This window comes from Malaclemys terrapin, chromosome 10 (genome assembly GCF_027887155.1).
Source record: "Malaclemys terrapin pileata isolate rMalTer1 chromosome 10, rMalTer1.hap1, whole genome shotgun sequence".
In the NCBI taxonomy this organism is placed as follows: domain Eukaryota; kingdom Metazoa; phylum Chordata; order Testudines; family Emydidae; genus Malaclemys; species Malaclemys terrapin.
The window spans coordinates 7,377,373-7,395,574 of NC_071514.1; the positions used below are offsets into that span (position 1 = coordinate 7,377,373).

Consider the following 18,202-nt stretch of genomic DNA (forward strand, 5'->3'; position numbering starts at 1 on the left):
TTTGGAGTGTAATTTATGTCTGATGAGGACTAATAAGTAGCTTTCATAATAAGAACACTCCCTTCAAAAATAAGGACACTCTCTTCACTGTCTCTTACGGGAAAATTGATGTTTAATTTACTGAAGAGGATGTACAGTAGATGTCTGATCTGGCCATGTTGGTGAATTCTGAAGACACCTCAATGAGGCTAGGTCTACACTATGGGGGGGGGGTCGACCTAAGATACGCAACTTCAGCTACGTGAATAGCGTAGCTGAAGTTGCGTATTTTAGGTTGACTTACCTGGCTGTGAGGACGGCGGTGCGTCGACCGCTGCCGTGCCGCCGTCAACTCCGCTTCTGCCTCTTGCTGCGGTGGATTTCCAGAGTTGACGGCAGAGCCATCGGGGATCGATTTTATCGCGTCTTCACTAGACACGATAAGTCGATCCCCAATAGATCGATTGCTACCCACCGATCCGGCGGGTAGTGAAGACGTGCCCTGAGTGTTTGACTAGCAATCGGTGCCATGTTTAATAAAAAGAACAGGAGTACTTGTGGCACCTGAGAGACTAACAAATTTATTAGAGCATAAGCTTTCATGGACTACAGCCCACTGCTATCTTAGGGCAGACTGAGGTGTCGTCCCTCCCCATTAACTGCTCTTTGAGTCCTGCTTCCTACCACACTTATCAACACTAAGGTCTGGTCTATACTACAGAGTTAGGCTGATGCCAGACATCTTACATTACTCTATGGAAGTGTCTACACTTAAATTTCACTCCTGCAGATGTAACTGACCCTCCACACCGACTTAATAACTCCATCTCCACAAGCAGCGTGGAGTCAAGGTTGACGTAGTTAGCTCGACGCCGTGTCAGTATAGACCCTGCGTTGCTTATATCAACTGTTACTGGCTTTCAGGAGCCATCCCACAATGCCCCACACTGACAGTCCAATCAATACAAGTGCTCCTGGTGAGGATGTGCACTGCTGACACAAGGAGCAAAGTGTAGACACACACAAGTGATATAATTACTGTGATGGCTGACGTAAGTCAATTTAATTTTTAGTGTAGACATGGCCTGAGTCCACAGTGTGGACTACAGGGCCATGAACTGCAGAGCGCATCAAATGGTTGCACTCTAACTGCCCTGGGTGGACACTGTTGGTATGAACTAAAAGGTACAGCGTTAGCATTAACTTAGACCTCTTTCAGACAGGACTATGTTAACACAAACTAAGTTTAGTTTGCACCAGCAGTGTCCACACGGGGCAGTTGGAACACAGCCTGCTACTTTGTACTGCAATTCACATCCTATAGTCTGAATTCCAGGGCCATGTAGATAAACCCAAACTGTACGTAATCCTCTTGATCTCAGATGGGAATTCGGTTTGCATATCATTTGCAGAATGGACCCCATGTTGCATAACTCCAAGCCAGTAAAATAGGGTTAATGCTTAGAGCTGTCTGATACATTTTCATTGAATCATTTTTGGTCAGAAACTACCAATTCAAAACTGTTTATGGGAAAAGGGTCGCATTCGATGAGTTTCCCACTTTGAACAAAGTTTTGAAATGGTCAGAATGTCCTGTTTCGACTTTTTCAAAACAAAAAGTTAACTTTTTCAGTTCAAAATACCTTTTTGTTTAGAAATTTGTTAATTTATAGTAAAAAAAAAATAATTAATTCAAAAAGGTCAAAATTGAATTGATTCAAAATGATTGCGACACGAAACCAGTTTTCAACCCAACTCTAATAGCGATACTTTCTTTCTCCCATCTTTTGTCTGTTTCGTCTACTTGCAATGGAAGCTCTTTGGGGGAGAGGCCTGTACAGTACCTACCACAATGAAGCCTGTTTCTCAGTTGAATCCTGTTGTTGCTACCGTATTACAAATTGATTGATTACATTATTGACGTTTACAACAAAAAGTGAACGATATAAGTATTTATTGTAGAGTGCAACCTTGCTAATCCACTAATCCTCCCAAGAACTGGCAGCCTCTTCCCACTTCTAAGCAACCATTTGGGGTGAAGTCTTATATTCCTTATTTTTCTCCCAATACATTGTGTTAGATTTTCTTGCATATTATAAAGTAAGGTTGTCGATAATTAAACAAAACCACAAGTGTGAAACTATATGGACAGAGTATGTTTTGTGATGCCTTAGCTTGCCTTTTTTGTTGTTTGCCCCCTTTACTCTCATGCAATGGTTCTGCCCATCATCGGTGTGAATTGCTGAGGTTCTACTGCTCAGAGAAGCTACACTAAGGACCACCAATTCGACGCATCTCAAAAATGCTCTGTGGGAATACTTAATACTTAATTTTGCTAAAATGTTCATATCGTCTACTGGGGAAAATTGGAATGAAATATTTGGCTTGGGACAGTTCAACCCCAAATTGAAACATTTTTGGTTTGTTGAATCGAACCAAAACATTTTGTTTCAAGTCCGTTCCACATTAAACTGCATGTCCCTAAGGTGCCTCATGGGAGTTGTAGATCAAATACTTTATTCCTGCAATCTCTCTTATGGGCTGGGCTACATGTCCCATGATGCACTGTAGGCAGATGCAGTTTAACATCGAACTGACTTGCAATGAAACATGTTGATGTTTCCAAAGTAAAACTTCTTGGAACTTTTCTTCTAAAAAAAATGAATAAATCTTGTACACCTCTACCCTGGTATAACACGACCTGATATAATACGAATTTGGATATAACGCAGTAAAGCAGCACTCGGGGGGAGGAGGGGGGGGACTGTGCGCTTCGGTGGATCAAAGCAAGTTCAATATAACACGGTAAGATTTTTTGGCTCCTGAAGACAGCGTTATATCGGGGTAGAGGTGTATTTTGATTCTTTAGCCTGTTTTGGGGCGGAAACCAGTGTGACAATCTTGGAATTTCTCATAGGCTGGAAATTCCAATTTTCACCCAGCTCAGAAGACGTGTTACAATCCATATGCTACTCTGGCTCACAGCTGTTCTCTGAAAGGTAAAGGGAGAAACATTAGAACCAAATTGCCAGAAGTGACCAGTGCTTTTGGGTGCCTCAGTGTTTGGGTGTAAATCAGCCCCCATGAAGGCATCTAAACTGGGCACCTAAAATCACTAGACAGTCTTGAAAATGTCGGGCTATTGTCTACGCTAGACTATTCTCACCTTAACATTTCCCATTGTGCTGCCACCAGTGGTAGCAACAGCGATCGCCGTAATATAGACTGTGTAGTATTCAGATACCAAGGTGAAGAGGGCCATGTAAGAACCTAACTAGATAAGGAGTTTCTGGTGTTTAAACCACTATGTCACTAGGCTAATCTAACACTATCAATATTGCTACGCAGGTGGAGCTTCATCAGTGCAGAAACAACCCAGGCTTGATGTGGAATCAGGGCCAGAAATAGCTCCTCTGAACCCTCTTCTGCTCCAGACTCAGCAGACCCTGGGCACATCAGAGAATCTGCCCCTGAATGTTTAGTTAATGCAGCGTCCCCAACCCCAAGTGTTCCAAAATCAGGAGTCAGTCCCCCACCAGCGCACCAGATTGCCTTAAAAATTATGAGATTTAAAAAAAAAAAATCATTTTCAGGTTCCTTTTATCTTCTCTCTGGTTTCTGAGATTTTAAGGGGGAGTCACATTTTTAAGCATTTAACCCCAAGTGCTAGAAACTTTTTCTCTTTCTTTTTTAATGAAAGCTGAGAGTGTGTTATAGTCACATGATGCCAAAAACGGGGGCTTTGAGTTTGGTTTAAAACAGCAAGTATCACAAAACCCACAATCAAATTTTGAGAGCTGCCAACCCTGCTAATGCTCTATTATAAATCAGTCTCCGAAGGAGGCTATAAACAAGATGACTTCAGTTTAAACCAGTGTGTGTTTGATCCGCTTTAGCGTCAACATTTTCCTAGGTGGAGCTGCTTAGTTGCAATGGGTCATGTATGTACCATTTGAAGCTGGTGAGAAATGTTCTTGTTGTTTAATAACACAGTTTGATGCCTTCTTTAAAATAGGAAGCGGTATAGCCAAGTCAGTTACAGACCTTTTTGTTCAAAGGTTCTTCCAGAAGAGCCCCTGGGAAAAGGTAACATCTTTTGGCAATTAAATCAAGCAGAATAATACCTGGTCCCAAAGTCTTAGTGATACACAGCCTTAGTGAGTTCCGTAGACCACACACCAGTATGTAGGACAGCACAATGGTCTTAATTCATAGCTGATTCTGTAACTCCATTCATTTCCAATGATCCTACATCAGGAATGAATTTGACTCGTTGCTTCGTAGCAATGGAGCACGTTACAGCTTTTATTATTTGCATGCCACGGGGATGCTGGATAAGTTCGGGCAATGTGATTAGGAGACATTAGGGTACATGACCCTGTTTCAAACAGGAACTTCTGGGTGATTGAGATTCAGAAAAGTGAGGCTGTACTGAGTCGATAAAAGGCTTTTCAGGGTAAAGTGGAGAGTAAATCTTTTATGTTGTTTGAGTGAAAATGAATAAACAATTAGGCTGGGATTTCCAAAGCCACACTTGGGATTGACATGCTCAGCCCCCATTGCAATTAATGGGACGTGTGCATCTAAATCCCCTTGGAGACTCGGAAATCACATCCTTAATAGATAGGGCTATTCTGATGTGCCAGATGTTACCAGCAAGGCTGATTTCATATGTGGCCTCTGTTTTTGCAGGCATGGTTTTGGGGGGGACTGTTTTGTCCCACAGTTATAGCCAAGTCCTACTGTTGGCTGAGCGTCCCCAGTTCCCAGCAAAGTCATTGGGTGTTTAGCACCCTCCAGAATCAGATCTTAATTGTGGGCACAAATGCTACCATTTAGCGTGGGGATTTTTCAAAGCTGCCTAAGGGCGTTAGACACCCATGAACAGCAATTAGTAATAGTTGGATGTCTAGCTACCTTGACTGTTCCTACAGACCAGAGAGTGAGGACTTGTGTTGTGACCTACAGGTCTCAAACCCAGGGCCACAGGGGTTACAGGAGCAGCCAGACTGCAACTCTCCACCTGGCAGCCTGCTGACAATAGCTGGCCCCGGGACCCAGGAAGCCCAGCCCCAGTTTGAGGCTCCACCCCTGACATCCCATTGGCAGAGTCCCAGAGCAGCTGATTGGCCTGCTGCCCCTACTTAAGCAACAGGAAGAGGAAGCTCTCTGAATAACAGCTCCTGCTCCCCCAACCTGACTTCCTGACCTGGCTTGGCTCCAGACCTCTGACCTGTGGTTCTGATCTCTGGTTTGTCTCCTGCTTCTGATCTTCTGGTATCTTGACCCAGCTGACTCCTGACTGTGGACTCTGGCTCTGACCACTAGGTATGGCTTCCCGTGACCTGGCCCTAACAATTGTTTATACCGGTAAATTGTCCAACAGAGTTACTTTGGAATAGCTCCCCATGTGGTCACTGTCTTCCAGAATAAATGTGATTTTTTTTTTAAATTCCAGAATAATTACTCTGCTTTAGAAATACACTAATTATTCTGAAACAAAGTGACTTTTATTCCAGAATAGAGTGTCCACAGGGGGGCTACTCTGCAATACTGTAGTTATTCCAGTCAATTTCACTGTGTAGACAAGTTCTTAAATGTTGGAATCACTAGTATTTGCATGCACAGTTAAAGGTGGGAGCAAAACTGCCCGACGTGACAAGTCTTCCTATAAAAACAGAAGCTGGGCTTGAAAATCAGGACATTGTCTCAGACTTTCTGTGATCTCAAGGAGACATCTCCTTGGTCCCATCAGGTTCACCCTAGGTAGTTCTGTTTGGTGAATGATTTCATGGTGAATACTGAAGATGTTGCACTCCAGGATTTAATTAGGATATTTCTTACCTCAAGTGGGTCAAAAACATAATTAGCTTAGGAGAAAAAATAGAAAAATCCTTCTGTTGAACTCTGTCCCGTAGCACCCTAATATACCCTCACACGTGCTGCAGCTCCCTGCCAAAACCAAGACTCTCCTGAAACAGGGGATCAAAAGTGGGTTTTAATAGCCAGCTGCCAAAAAAAAAAAAAATCTTAAATTCTTATACGGTTCTGCATCTAACTGGAAACTCCTGATGTAAGCCTGAGGTTTGTGTAGAGAATATCTTAGACTAGTTCTCTCCCTGGTTCTTAAATGGGCTTTTATAGCTGAAATGTATAGAGACAGGACTTTTTTTCCAAGGCTTTTTACAGCAATTAAAGAAGTTCAAGCAAATACACAAACCTCAGATCCCGGAAAACTTGCCAATTGCTTTGCTGTTAGTGCAGATTCTAACAGCAACATTTGTTCTCCTGAAGCTGCCCTAAACAAGGAGTGTTTTACATCCAGAAATAGTTGCTTTTGGAGACAGGTGGGCTGCAGCAAACTTTATTTTTCTGGAAACAGCAAATGCATTATGCAGGGAGAACTTTCCAAGGATGCCCTCCGTGCCCTTTGTAGGAAATACTGTGCAACTCTTTCTTGCAATGCCAGTTTTTAAGTTGCACGAGCGACCGTCCCAGCAAGGACGTGTTGTTGCATTTTCCATTGGCTGTCAGCATTTTATTTTGAAATCATTGATGTTTTGCTTCCCTCCCCCATCTCGTCTCCCTTGTATGTTCACGTTACCTTGAACTTGTCTGGCTCTAGCTGAAGAGAGGCATTCTGACAATACAGCATTCTTCTTTACACAAGTGCCTGGCCAATGCAAAATTGAAAATAACCACAAAGTAGAATTGCAGCAATTGACGAGAGAGAGGAAGCTGGTATTCGCCTTCCTTGCAAGTTCCAACAACGTCCTTTGAGATGTCAGCTTATCAAGCCACAAAAAGAAAAGTGTTCAAACAAAAATAATTTTCCAAAGCACACAAGTTCAACAGCTGTCCTTAACCCACTGTGTTATGTCGGTTACAGTAACTATAATGCATGACCAGAAAGGGTTAAGCATCCTACAGGATAAATGGCTCAAATTCAACCCTTAAAAACACATGGGGAGATAATGTGTTTTTGTGTATTTACATATATATTGGTAGAAATCAACAATGTAATCAAACAGTCCCTCTCTGTGTGGTATTCTCTTACTTCAGAGATCAAAAGAACATCTTACCATGTAAATGAACTATAAACATAGGCCATCACTGTATTCATCTCTCTTTGAAGTGTATAGCAAATCATCTTCGAATGATGGAAAAACAGGCAATTGCCTTATGTTAATCTGTGTGAATAATTACTGGGTGATGCTTAGGAAATGAGTGTCCATTGTTCGCCAAGGGACTCCAACCTGTCGAAGAAGGCCTGAAATTGTATAAAGATGTTTGGGTCCCAATCCTTTTTATTCCGGATCTGCTTAAACTTCATCAGGGGAAGTTTGGGTTGCAAGATTTGAGATCCCAGTCCTAAACTGGAACACCTGAATATGATATTGGACATTGGACTATAACCTATGGATTAAATTCTAAAAGAACTCTTTGCAACCACAAAGCTCTCCATCTCTGCTATGAATCTGAAGCTCAAGATTGTGCTTAAGTCTGTCTGTATATCGATCTTTTAACCTGTACGCTCTTTTCTTTTTTAATAAATTTTAGTTTAGTTCAGGGGTTGGCAACATTGGCACGCGGCTCGCCAGGGTAAGTACCCTGGCGGGCCGGGCCAGTTTTATTTACCTGCTGACGCGGCAGGTTCGGCCGATCGCGGCCCCCACTGGCCGCGGTTCACCATCCCGGGCCAATGGGGGCGGCGAGAAGCCACGGCCAGCACATCGCTCGCCCGCGCCGCTTCTCGCCGTCCCCATTGGCCCGGGACTCCGAACCGCGGCCAGTGGGGGCCGCAATCGGCCGAACCTGCTGCGTCAGCAGGTAAATAAAACTGGCCCGGCCCGCCAGGGTGCTTACCCTGGCGAGCCATGTGCCAACGTTGCCGACCCCTGGTTTAGTTAATAAGAATTGGTTGTAATTGTGTATTTGGGTAAGATCTGGAATATTCATTAACCTGGGAGGTAATGTGTCTGATCCTTTGGATTGGTAGAACCTTTTCTGTATGATGAATAAGATTTTCATTAATCCTCATCATATCTCACTTCGGTGCCTAGGTGGAGGCCTGAGGCTGGTTACTTTAAGGGAACTGTGTTGCTGACTTCTGAGTAACTCGTGAGGTAATAAAAAAGCTGTTTTGTGCTGGCTTGGTAAATCTAAGTATTGGAATAGCCACCAACTTTGAGGATTGTCTGCCCCATTCTTTGCAGTTTACCCTAATTAAGTAACCTCAGCTGGCTGCCCTGGGATTCCGGCCCGGCTTCAGGTCCCCAGAAGGGTGGGACCTCAGGTGGAAGGGCAGGGGCTTGGGGGTCAGCCTCCCCAGCCAGACCATCTGCGCTGCCTGGCCCACGCCGCCCGAGGCTCCGGTGATGATTTAAAAGGGCCTGGGGCTCTGGCCACTGCTGTGGTAGCGGTGGCAGCGGCCAGGAGCCCTGGGCCCTTTTAAATCACTTGCCCCCAGGGGAGCTGCCCCTTTTACCCCCACCGTCGGTGGCCCTGCCGGTCTGGTCACTTTAACGTTGGCTGCACACGGGCCGGTACCGGCGGCCACTTCTTACCGATATGCCGTACCAGCCCGTACCGGCTCACTTTCACCCCTGGATTCCGGTCACAGTAACTATGATACAATATGGAAGAACAGTGCTAAAACAGCATCCGTTACCATTTATACATCAGGCAAGGAGGGTCTGTTTTAAACCTTAAGGCAGGCATAACTAATGGCTCCTAGAGTCAAAGGGAATTGTATGCATGCATTCTTCAGACATTTGAAATGTCTTTGCTTGCCAGGGCTGGGAAAGGGTTATAAAGTTTTTAATCTACCCGTATACAATTCACTTGTTATGAGACTACTGTCCCAATGGGTGAGGTTACATCTTACCCTAGGGCAGGGGTTCTCAAACTGGGGGTCGGGACCCCTCAGGGGATCACAAGGTTATTACATTGGGGGGTCACAAGCTGTCAGCCTCCACCCCAAGCCCCGCTTTGCATCCAGCATTTATAATAGTGTTAAATATATTTTAAAATTGTTTTAATGTATAAGGGGGGAGGGTCGCAGTCAGAGGCTTGCTATTTGAAAGGGGTCACCAGTACAAAAGTGCGAGAACCACTGCCCTGGGTTTTATTTCACACTCCCTGTTAGTGTATAGTTGCAATATGATGCATTTCCTGCTATGGATCTGTAGTATGAAATATACTTAATCACATGGTGTATTCTGACTGGGTGTGGCCACAAACACCCTGTAGATTACTCCCGTTTTGGCTTGGTCTACATACCAATTTTGTATCAGTATAACAACCTCCGTGGGAGGTGATTTTTACCAATGGAGTTGTACCGCTACAACTCCTAGTATGGACACTGCTATACTGGTTTAAAGGTTCCTTATTCCGGTATAGTTTATTCCCCTTTGCGTGTGGGAATAAGCTGTCCTTGTATAGGTGCATCCACCCTCCAGGGTCTATCACTCTAAATATCCTGGGATAGTTCAATAGGATTTTGGGGTGTAGATAACGCCCAGTACAATGAGCGGCGTTCTATTGCTGTGGCTGCAATGGGCAGGGGAGGGAAGGGGGAGCAACATTGCCTACTGCAGTGGGGTTTTCGACCTTTTTTCATTTGCAGACCCCTAACAAATTTCAAATGGAGGCACGGCCTCCTTTGGAAACCTTAGACATAGCCTGCGGACCCCCAGAGGTCCATGGACCACAGGCTGAAAACCACTGGCCTACTGTTTTCCACTGAGGGGAGAGAAGTTTTTTCTACGATTCTTGTCTGGAGGGGTTCTCCGTTAGCTCAGGTGACAGAGCAGTGCGTTTTGGAGCTGAAGCGCCGGGATTCTGGGGTGTGTGTGTTCGTATAGCAATTGTCTCTGCTGTCTGCAGCATATTGACATTGCAACACACCCCCTCGGAGCCCTAAGCCCCGCTCCAGAATTCCCCTCTGGGGTGGAGGCCAGAACACGTCTGCCTTGTATTTCGTGCTGGGTGTGGGCAGTCTGACAGTGCCCGAATTTGGCCAGTTGAGGTGAAGGCCTTAGCAGTCTGGGAGAGGACATTTTGTGCATGCACAGGAGCGCTGACCTGTACAACTCGCTGTCTCAGCATATGCAAGAGAAGAGAAACACTTGGACTAAAATGAAAGGCTCGGCCCTGCAATGGGAATAAGAACACCATCTGCCATGAGATCATTGCGGATAAAGCCACAAGGCTCTTCCATCCTCACGCTGCAGGGCACGAGCTGGATCCCCGAGAATTTCACCCTCCTCGGGAGCAGCCACCATTGGCCACAAGATAGCAGACGACCTGGACCATTGCACTGACTGGAACGGCAGCTGGTCCCCTGTGTTCCTAGAACGCTTCGCTCTCTGGCTGGTTTAATGTTTTTAAAATCCCAAACAGCCCATGTTTTACTTTTAATGTAGTGATTTTAAAGTTACATGAGAGCCAATTGCTAGTCAAGACCAATGAACCTCTCGGTTTGGTTGTTCCCTGATTGTAACTCAAGACCAGATAGATTTTATTTTTTTAATCTCATTCCCCACCCCCCTGCTCAAAGTCTCTGTGTTGGACTGTGCTGTCCCTGGGGTGACCTTTTACAACTGAGCTTTAAAGCCTTGAAAATTGTTTCAGAACTTGCAAATCCATCTTTTGGATATTTTGACAGGTTTGAATCCATAGTGTTTTTTTTTATTATTGTTCTTATTACTAGTGTCTTTACCAGGATATTGTTTTGATTATAGTTTGGGTTTATCTTGTTTTTTGTTTTGCTTGCTATCTAGAATACCTGTTTCTGATGATCAAAATGGAATCTGATTTTCAGAGAAGAGGAATGCAGCATTTAGAAAATTCTACCAGCTCCCCAAATATACTGTATGAACAGAAGTCTCCAGTCTAAGGATGTGTATGATCACCGTCCTAGGTGAGCAGTAATGGATTGAGCGTGCAATACCCCTGCTAAGGTAGGAAAGTATCGTTGGCCTGGAGCCGTGTTTTGTAGGAGAAGGAGTAAGGCAGGGGGTGGGAAGTGATGGTGCCCACCTTATAACTTTGTGCTCGGTGGTTAGAGCACTGCCTGGGATGCGGGGGAACCAGGTTCAACTCCTTCCACGGGCAGCAGAGAGCAAGGATGTGAACAGGGATCTCCCACCCCCCAAGAGTGTGCTCTATCCACTGGGCTGTGCGATATTCTGATGTGGGCTCCCTCGGTCTCTCCTGCAGAAGCTGTTCCTTGGTGGATTAACTATTTAGAGTCATGGGGCCAGAAAGAAGGAGAATGACTCTCTAGTCCAGTGGTTTGGGCTGGTGGAAGGCCCAGGGTCCAGTGCTCCAGCGGCTATTTACGTATTTATCCACAATGGAACAGCTTCAGCAGAAGAGACTGAGGGAGCCCCCCATCAGACGGCTCAGTGGTAAGAGTTCTGGAGGCTCCTATTCAAATCACTTCCCCCCAGCAGGCAGAAATGGGGGTTGAACCAGCGCCTCTCCCGTCCTAGGTGAATGCACTAACCCTCCCCTTTGAATGGGATCTGAGCTGGTAGATGGCCTCTGAGCATTCCTGCCGGATCAGACCCGGCAGTCAGGCTAGGTGGGCAAATGCCTATCTTCCCCTGGTATGTGCATCGCCCCAGGCCTTCAGCAGGAGATAGATGCCTGGATTGCTTAGGGGGAGGCAGCTGTGCCCATGCCCAGAGGCAGAAACGTAGGCAACTTTTACCCTGAAATTTGAGGCACAGAGTGAGTTTTGGCACCTACAGGGTTAGCTGGCAGCCCAGTGGGAGGTTTGTGAGTCCCGGTGGAACCTAGGAACCTTTAGGCACCGAGACTTGGGTGCCTAAATACCTTCTGTGGATCTGGACCATTATCCCCAGCTGGGAAACTGAGGCACGGCACCATGAAGGCTGACGTTTTCAAGAGTGGCCATTGAGTGCTGGTGCCCCAGTTGTTGAGTACCTCTCTGGAGATACCTTTGGCCTCCTTTCCAGGGATGCTGAGGGCCCATGGCACCAACTGAAGCCAATGGGAGCGGCAGGCAATCAACCTCCTGGAGAAATCAGCCCCGAGGTGTCTTAAGTTGGGTGACCAAGATCTGAGGCACCTGCACTCAATGGTCATGAATGAAATTTTGAGTCTGTGGCACTTTAAAAGTGCCTAAGGGTATGTTTGTACTGCCAGCTCGGAGCAGTGAAGCCGTGGCAGCATGCGCTTTGATGCAGGCTGTACAAACGCCCCCAGATTCCTGGAACTCCACTGTTCTAGGCGCCGAGCTGGCTAGATTAAAACTAGCCTGAGTATGTCAGCTCAAGCTACAATCATGCCCAGACACTGCAGTCTAGATGCACCTAGATGACTTAGAAACCTGAAGTGCCATTTCCAGAGGTGACCTAAACACTCAGGAGCCTCGTCCCATCAATGTCACTCATGAACGTTTTACCCAGGTTACGCAATCAGTCTATCGCAAATTGGGAATCGAATCCCTGGTCCAAGTCTAGTCCAGTCCCACAGCCACATGACCATCCTTCCTTCACATCTAACTGTGTGCCACTCAGTCAACTTCACCTGAGTCCGGCAGCTGCTGGGTGCAATTAAAAAAAAATACAGAATTGGACAAAATTTCTGGATCAAGCAAGAAATTTCCACCATCCCCCTCTCCCTTCCCAAACCCTAATAAATAAATACCTAAATATTAAAAGACCGCCAATAGATGCAGGTGCAAAACTGATTGCTTCTAACGGCCTCAGCAGTGCTATTAACAGCATCTACTTTCTCACAGGGATAATTTTAACTCCTCTTAGCCTGTGAACATTGTTGGGTTGAAATTGGCACACTCTACAACTACCTCGCCCCCTCCAAGCACAACCTGGCAGCATCTCTTAATATTTATCCCGAGTCTCCTTTCATTTGGGCAAAGTGGTTATCAAGCCGCTTTCTGGGAAGGATAACTGGGGTCCGGAGTCTGAATCAAATGTCGGCAGACACAACTCCTGGACGTTGTTTTCATTCTTTGAAGGTCGCTTAGTGCATAGACCTAACGGTGGCCCTACTGTAACTTGATATTGACCACCTCTGGAAGGACTTTTGTAAACCTTAGCAAACCTATGAGTTTGCAGACATAGTTCCGCTTGATCCTTGCTGCAGCAGGAAATAGGGGTGGTGAAAATAACCAAAGCCTCTGACAAATTGCAGCAGCTTAATAGATAGTATCATCCTTTGGATAGGTCACTCCGCAAGGAGTCAGAGGACCTGGGTTTCCCATCCCACCTATTTAGATTGTAAGATCTTTGGGGGCAGGGACAACCTCACATTATATTTTTTTTGTACCGTACCCAACACAACAGGATCCTGATCTCAGTTGAGGCCTCTAGGAACTATCATATTCCTTATTCTTTGCATTAATAATAATGCAACTCGCCGTGCCGTAGATGAGCTGGTATTACGTGTGTAATGTGAGTGTAAAACTGGTTCTCTTACCACCTTTTCCCAACTTGCTGATCCTACTTTAGCATCCCAGTTTGAAAATGTCGCCGTTAACCGCTCTCTGCCTCCGTTTCCCCATCCGTAAAATGGAGAATAGCGTTATTTACTAATCTGCGGAAAGCACTTGGAGATCCATGAATGCCATGGGCATGGGAGATATTTTTTATTACTAAATTTAATTCTGACCAAAAATTCAAGTTTTGTGCGTGAATGGTAAGTATTTAACAAAATACACAAGTAAATAAAAGCTGGAATAAAAGAAGTTGCAGGAGAGGCACGAATAGAAATGTAAAACTATTGACTTTTCTTCAGGGTTAATTGCTCTGCAGAATGGAAGCAATCAAAATGGGATCAAAGTAGCAGCCTTTTTCATGGCCTGGGTGTTCTGTTCATAAACTAACAGTGGGCCAAATCCAAAGATTATTGGCTTTGGTTCTGCAAGAGTTTTTGACCATTAATGCTTATTTTTCAGAGTTGTGTACACTGCTCTCCGTCGGTAAATTCACTTCCCTTTGAATCTCCCTGTTCACTGTGCACGTAGGGCCAGATCCTGACAATTGCTTCGGATTCTTTAAGATTCTTGACATATACTTCTCAAGTGTCCCTTGTGGGACAGTGTAGTGAGGCAGAGTGGCCACCCTCCGGACTGGAGAGCGAGGGACCACTACCTTCCCCTGGTGGGTGGAGCTGCACCCGCCCGGCTCCCTTTGCCAGAAGTGCTATGGGACAGGAAGTATAAAGGGAGGGGTTGGCAGCTCAGTTGAACAGGAGCCAGGGAAGGAGACAGACGCCTCCACTCCGCTGCGACACCCGGGAGCAGAACCCGTGCTCTGTAACACCCTGCCCATGGAGGAGACTGGGCCTGAAGAGGAGTTGCCGGGGCTGCCTACCACTGTGTACCCAGCCAGAGGACCTGTGGATTAGAGAGGTACCAAACCCTGGGGAGGTAGGAAGTAGTCCAGGGGCAGCCGACGACTGGCCGGCTACCTTGCTGACTGACTCTAGGTCAGCCTGTTGCAGCTAGATCACCGCAGACCCAGTGGCGGACCCCTCCACCACTGTTAGAGCCATGGGCTGGGACGTGGTGGAGTCGGGTGGGCCCGTGTCCCTCTACCCCCTGCGACCCCATCCTTGGGGCGGCAGACTTTCCACCTTGGGCCAGGAGGCCTGTGTGAATTTACCGTCTGTCAAGCTAGAACGCTAGACTTGGTTGGTGTTCACCCCTACTGGAGCCTCTAGGCTGTGGTGGTGCTTCTCTCCTCCCCCCACCTGATCCCCTAGATCCAGACAATGGGGAACCTCAAGCCTGCATGCAGTTGGTTTAATTACTTACACGTGATGCACCCATTCCATCAAAAGGAGCGCTTGACCTTTGTTCCTTAGGGATGGCCCCTCTGACCCGGAAGCATGGACTCCAGGTTTTTTGGAATCTTGCCTTAAGAGGCAGAATTCAGTGTCCTAATCCCCACAACTGCAGCAGCATTGCCCCACAGCACTTCTGCGTGGGAGGCAGGCACGCAAGAGTAAACCAAAGCCTGGTTCTCATGCCAGTGCTGAGAGCAACAAAGAACGACTGGAGACAAGAGCAGACGACGTCAGCCACAGCGAAGAGAGTGCCCTATCCACCAGAAATCTGTACTTGGTGAAGTTCAATTCCATTTACACTGGAGTGACCAAGATCAGGATCCAGCCCAGAATGGCTTTCAAGAGTTTCCCATTTGCTTCAAAACGCCTTATTGGCACCAGAGCCGCGGACAGCATTGCGTATTTGTATGAAAAAACAAGAAGTTACCTTTTACCTTTTGGATCTGTTTGTATTTGCCTAACTGCAGGCATTGCAAGGCGGTGTATTTACAAGCCAGCTTGTATTTGTTTAACTTATTGAACTTGAGCTAGCAAAGGTACATTTGCACGGTCTCACTTTCCCCTACGTAGGGAATCCAGACTGCGGCTAGAGACTCACGCAGGGAAAAGAAACCGGCACCCAAACACCAAAGCAGCTTTGTATGGATTGTAAATGATTTATTATCCCAACTTGGCCCTGCCTTCTTTTACATTCCTCTTTTGGGGAGGCCTTTTCCTTTCCTTATGCTTTCATACGGACACATCACTGCTGACGTCTGGACTGTACAATCGAAATGAAAAAGTCTTCACCCTTGCTGCGCGAAAACTGCTGCTTGCATGTGCAATGGTTAGCGAGGGAGAGAATGACTGATCCACCAGAGAAGAGACAGAGCCTTGGTGTGCAGTGGTTGGAGTCATGGGACCTCATTCTCCTCGTCTACACCAGTGTAATGCTATTGACATTAATAGGGCATAATGTGGGTACAGTTGTCTGCTCCTGCACTATCACCTGCAGGATTGGAGCCTAAATCCATACTAAGGCATCTAAACAAGAAGCCTGATTTTCAGTTCACTGACCATCATGGGCACTCCTTTCTGAAAATCAGGCTACTTTAGGTGCCTAAATATGGACTGAGGAGCATAACTTACAATTCCTTTTTTGGAAAATCTGGCGTGTGGTAGACAAGACCTGAATTGTAATATAAAAACCAGGAGGAATCCCACCCTTTTAGAACCAGTCCGGGATTTTTTCGATGAAATGTTTTCTCACCAAAAATATGCCAATTTGTTGAAACCGAACTTGTGGTGCGAAAGGGGTGGTTGTGAAACAAATTTTCTGTTGAAACTTTTTTTTGGGGGGGAGGGGGGAAGTTTTAAAATTGTTGAAGGACATTTCAACATTTTTTTTCCAACACGAAGTTCTGTTAACACTGAATCGAAACAAAATGGTTCAATTGACCTGACCAACATTTTTTTCCAATGATTGTTTGTCTAAAATTTTGAAATTGCAACTTTTCCTCCTGATTCAGGACTGGAACATTTTTTGAAATCTCTAAAGTTTTCCCAGGATGGGAAAGCCATTTTCCACCTAGCTCTGCTCCCCTCCTCATACACAGACCCTTAAAAAAAGAAAGCACGATCCCTCCTCTTCCATTTCTTTTGCAGGTGTCTTCAACAATTATTTTTAAATAAGAGGCAAAGGGCGACAAACATTTTTGGAGGAAAAACATTTTTTTCCCTATTTTGTATGCGGTTTCTGGACTTTGCAATATCTTTTGGAATACTGATTCCAACTCTAATGGTATAAGGTTTCCCCCTAAACATATTGGTTCCAATCCTGCAATTGGATCATTCTTTGCACCTAAGTGGGTATGTTACATTTATTTTAAATGGTTGCTTACCTGTTATGGCCTTAAGTGCTGTCCTGAGCTAGGAATGCTTTCCTGAATAAGGAGGAGGGAATGGAATCATTTGTACAAAAACCAGCAGGTGGCTGTGGCTTTCTTTGTATTATAATTGCTTTTCTCACGTTTTTCCTTTCTGGGTTGTCAAAAATATTTTCCAGAAAGGATCAGTTTTCAAAAAAATCTTTTTTTTTTAATAAATCACATTTTGTTTCATAATGTCAAGCTTTATCCTACCAACAAAACTAAGATACTAAATATATTTTGAACTGATCAGCAGATATTAAACTTAGTAGCATGTGTTCTGTTAAATATTATTGTTCTGATGACATTTTAAACATGTTTAGTGGACAAATATTGCATATGGGCTTTTTCACAGCCTTACAGGATCTTTACATCTGGACTCTCCAAGGACTTTGAACTCTGCTCCTTTAGTATTTCCCTTTTTTGATGGCATATTTGAAGTGACTTCTGTTTACCCTCTGGCCATTTAGTCTCTGATTTCATCCAGCCTTTTGCATCGTGCAGTCTGTCTGCAGCTTTGAAACATTCCTAGAAAGGGAGTTAAAATGGAGTGGTTGCCATGATAAACGTTCATTTCATTATTGCGTCTTGGGCCTGCATCGGGGGCTGGATCCAGTCCAGTAAGAATATAATTGAGCATTAAAAAATACTTTGGCCAGATTCTGATCTCATTTACATTGGTGTAAATCCAGAATAATGCCAAAGTGTCAGAGATCAGAATCTGGCCCCCAGTTTTCAGCCAAGAATATGAGTTTTTGCCTGGCGGAGTTTATCACAAAATGCATGTTTTCCCTGCAGCCAAATGAATGCATCTTCCCCCCGCACCCCCTTTGTTAAAATCCAAGGTCTTTTAGCTTATTCTTTGCTGTTCTCAAGTTTGGGCAAAAAATTGTAATTTAAATAATAAACGGTTATATTCTAGAATTTCCCAACCCTCATTAAATGGTCTAAGGTAAAATAATGATAGTGACACAGGGCCAGATGCAGTTCTCAGTTACCCTAGTGTAAATCCCTAATAATGCCTTTGAAGTCAATGGTGTGACTCCAGATTAACACTGGAGTAAATGAGAGCACAATGTGGCCCATAGATTTACCCTGGGGGTTTCTGTTAAAGTGATTATATTAAGAATGAGGGTGGCCAAAAGCCAGATTAGCTTCATGGTGGTTCTCTCCTTAAATTCCAAGAAGTTGTTCTAGGAGAGGAGGGTCCTGCTGGGTCCAGCAGTTGTGGGTCCCCCTCGCTCCTGATGATAACAGTGACTTGACTGTCTCCAATTTAGAGGGGCAGTGATGTTGTGCTTTTAATGGCACAGTACAAAGAGTTTGGAGTATGTCTACATTGCAGTCAGCGGTGTCTGTGATTGCAGCATGGGTAGGCAGACCTGGGTTAGCCTTAATCTAGCTAGCTCGGGTAATCAGCGGTGCGCTATCCACCCAAGTAAATAGCCAGGGTCCTGGACTGGCTTGTATAG

At 45.2% G+C, this 18,202-nt stretch overlaps 1 protein-coding gene across 1 annotated transcript in view; it reads left to right on the forward strand.

The window, feature by feature from the left end:
• Positions 1 to 5,193: 5,193 nt before the first annotated feature.
• Positions 5,194 to 18,202, forward strand: part of PCSK6 (proprotein convertase subtilisin/kexin type 6) — a 139,961-nt gene continuing 126,952 nt past the window's right edge. The window contains exons 1-2 of the mRNA XM_054042656.1: positions 5,194 to 5,307; positions 10,764 to 10,903. The gene's annotated coding sequence lies outside the window, so the exon portion shown is untranslated. The remainder of the gene's footprint in view (positions 5,308 to 10,763; positions 10,904 to 18,202) is intronic.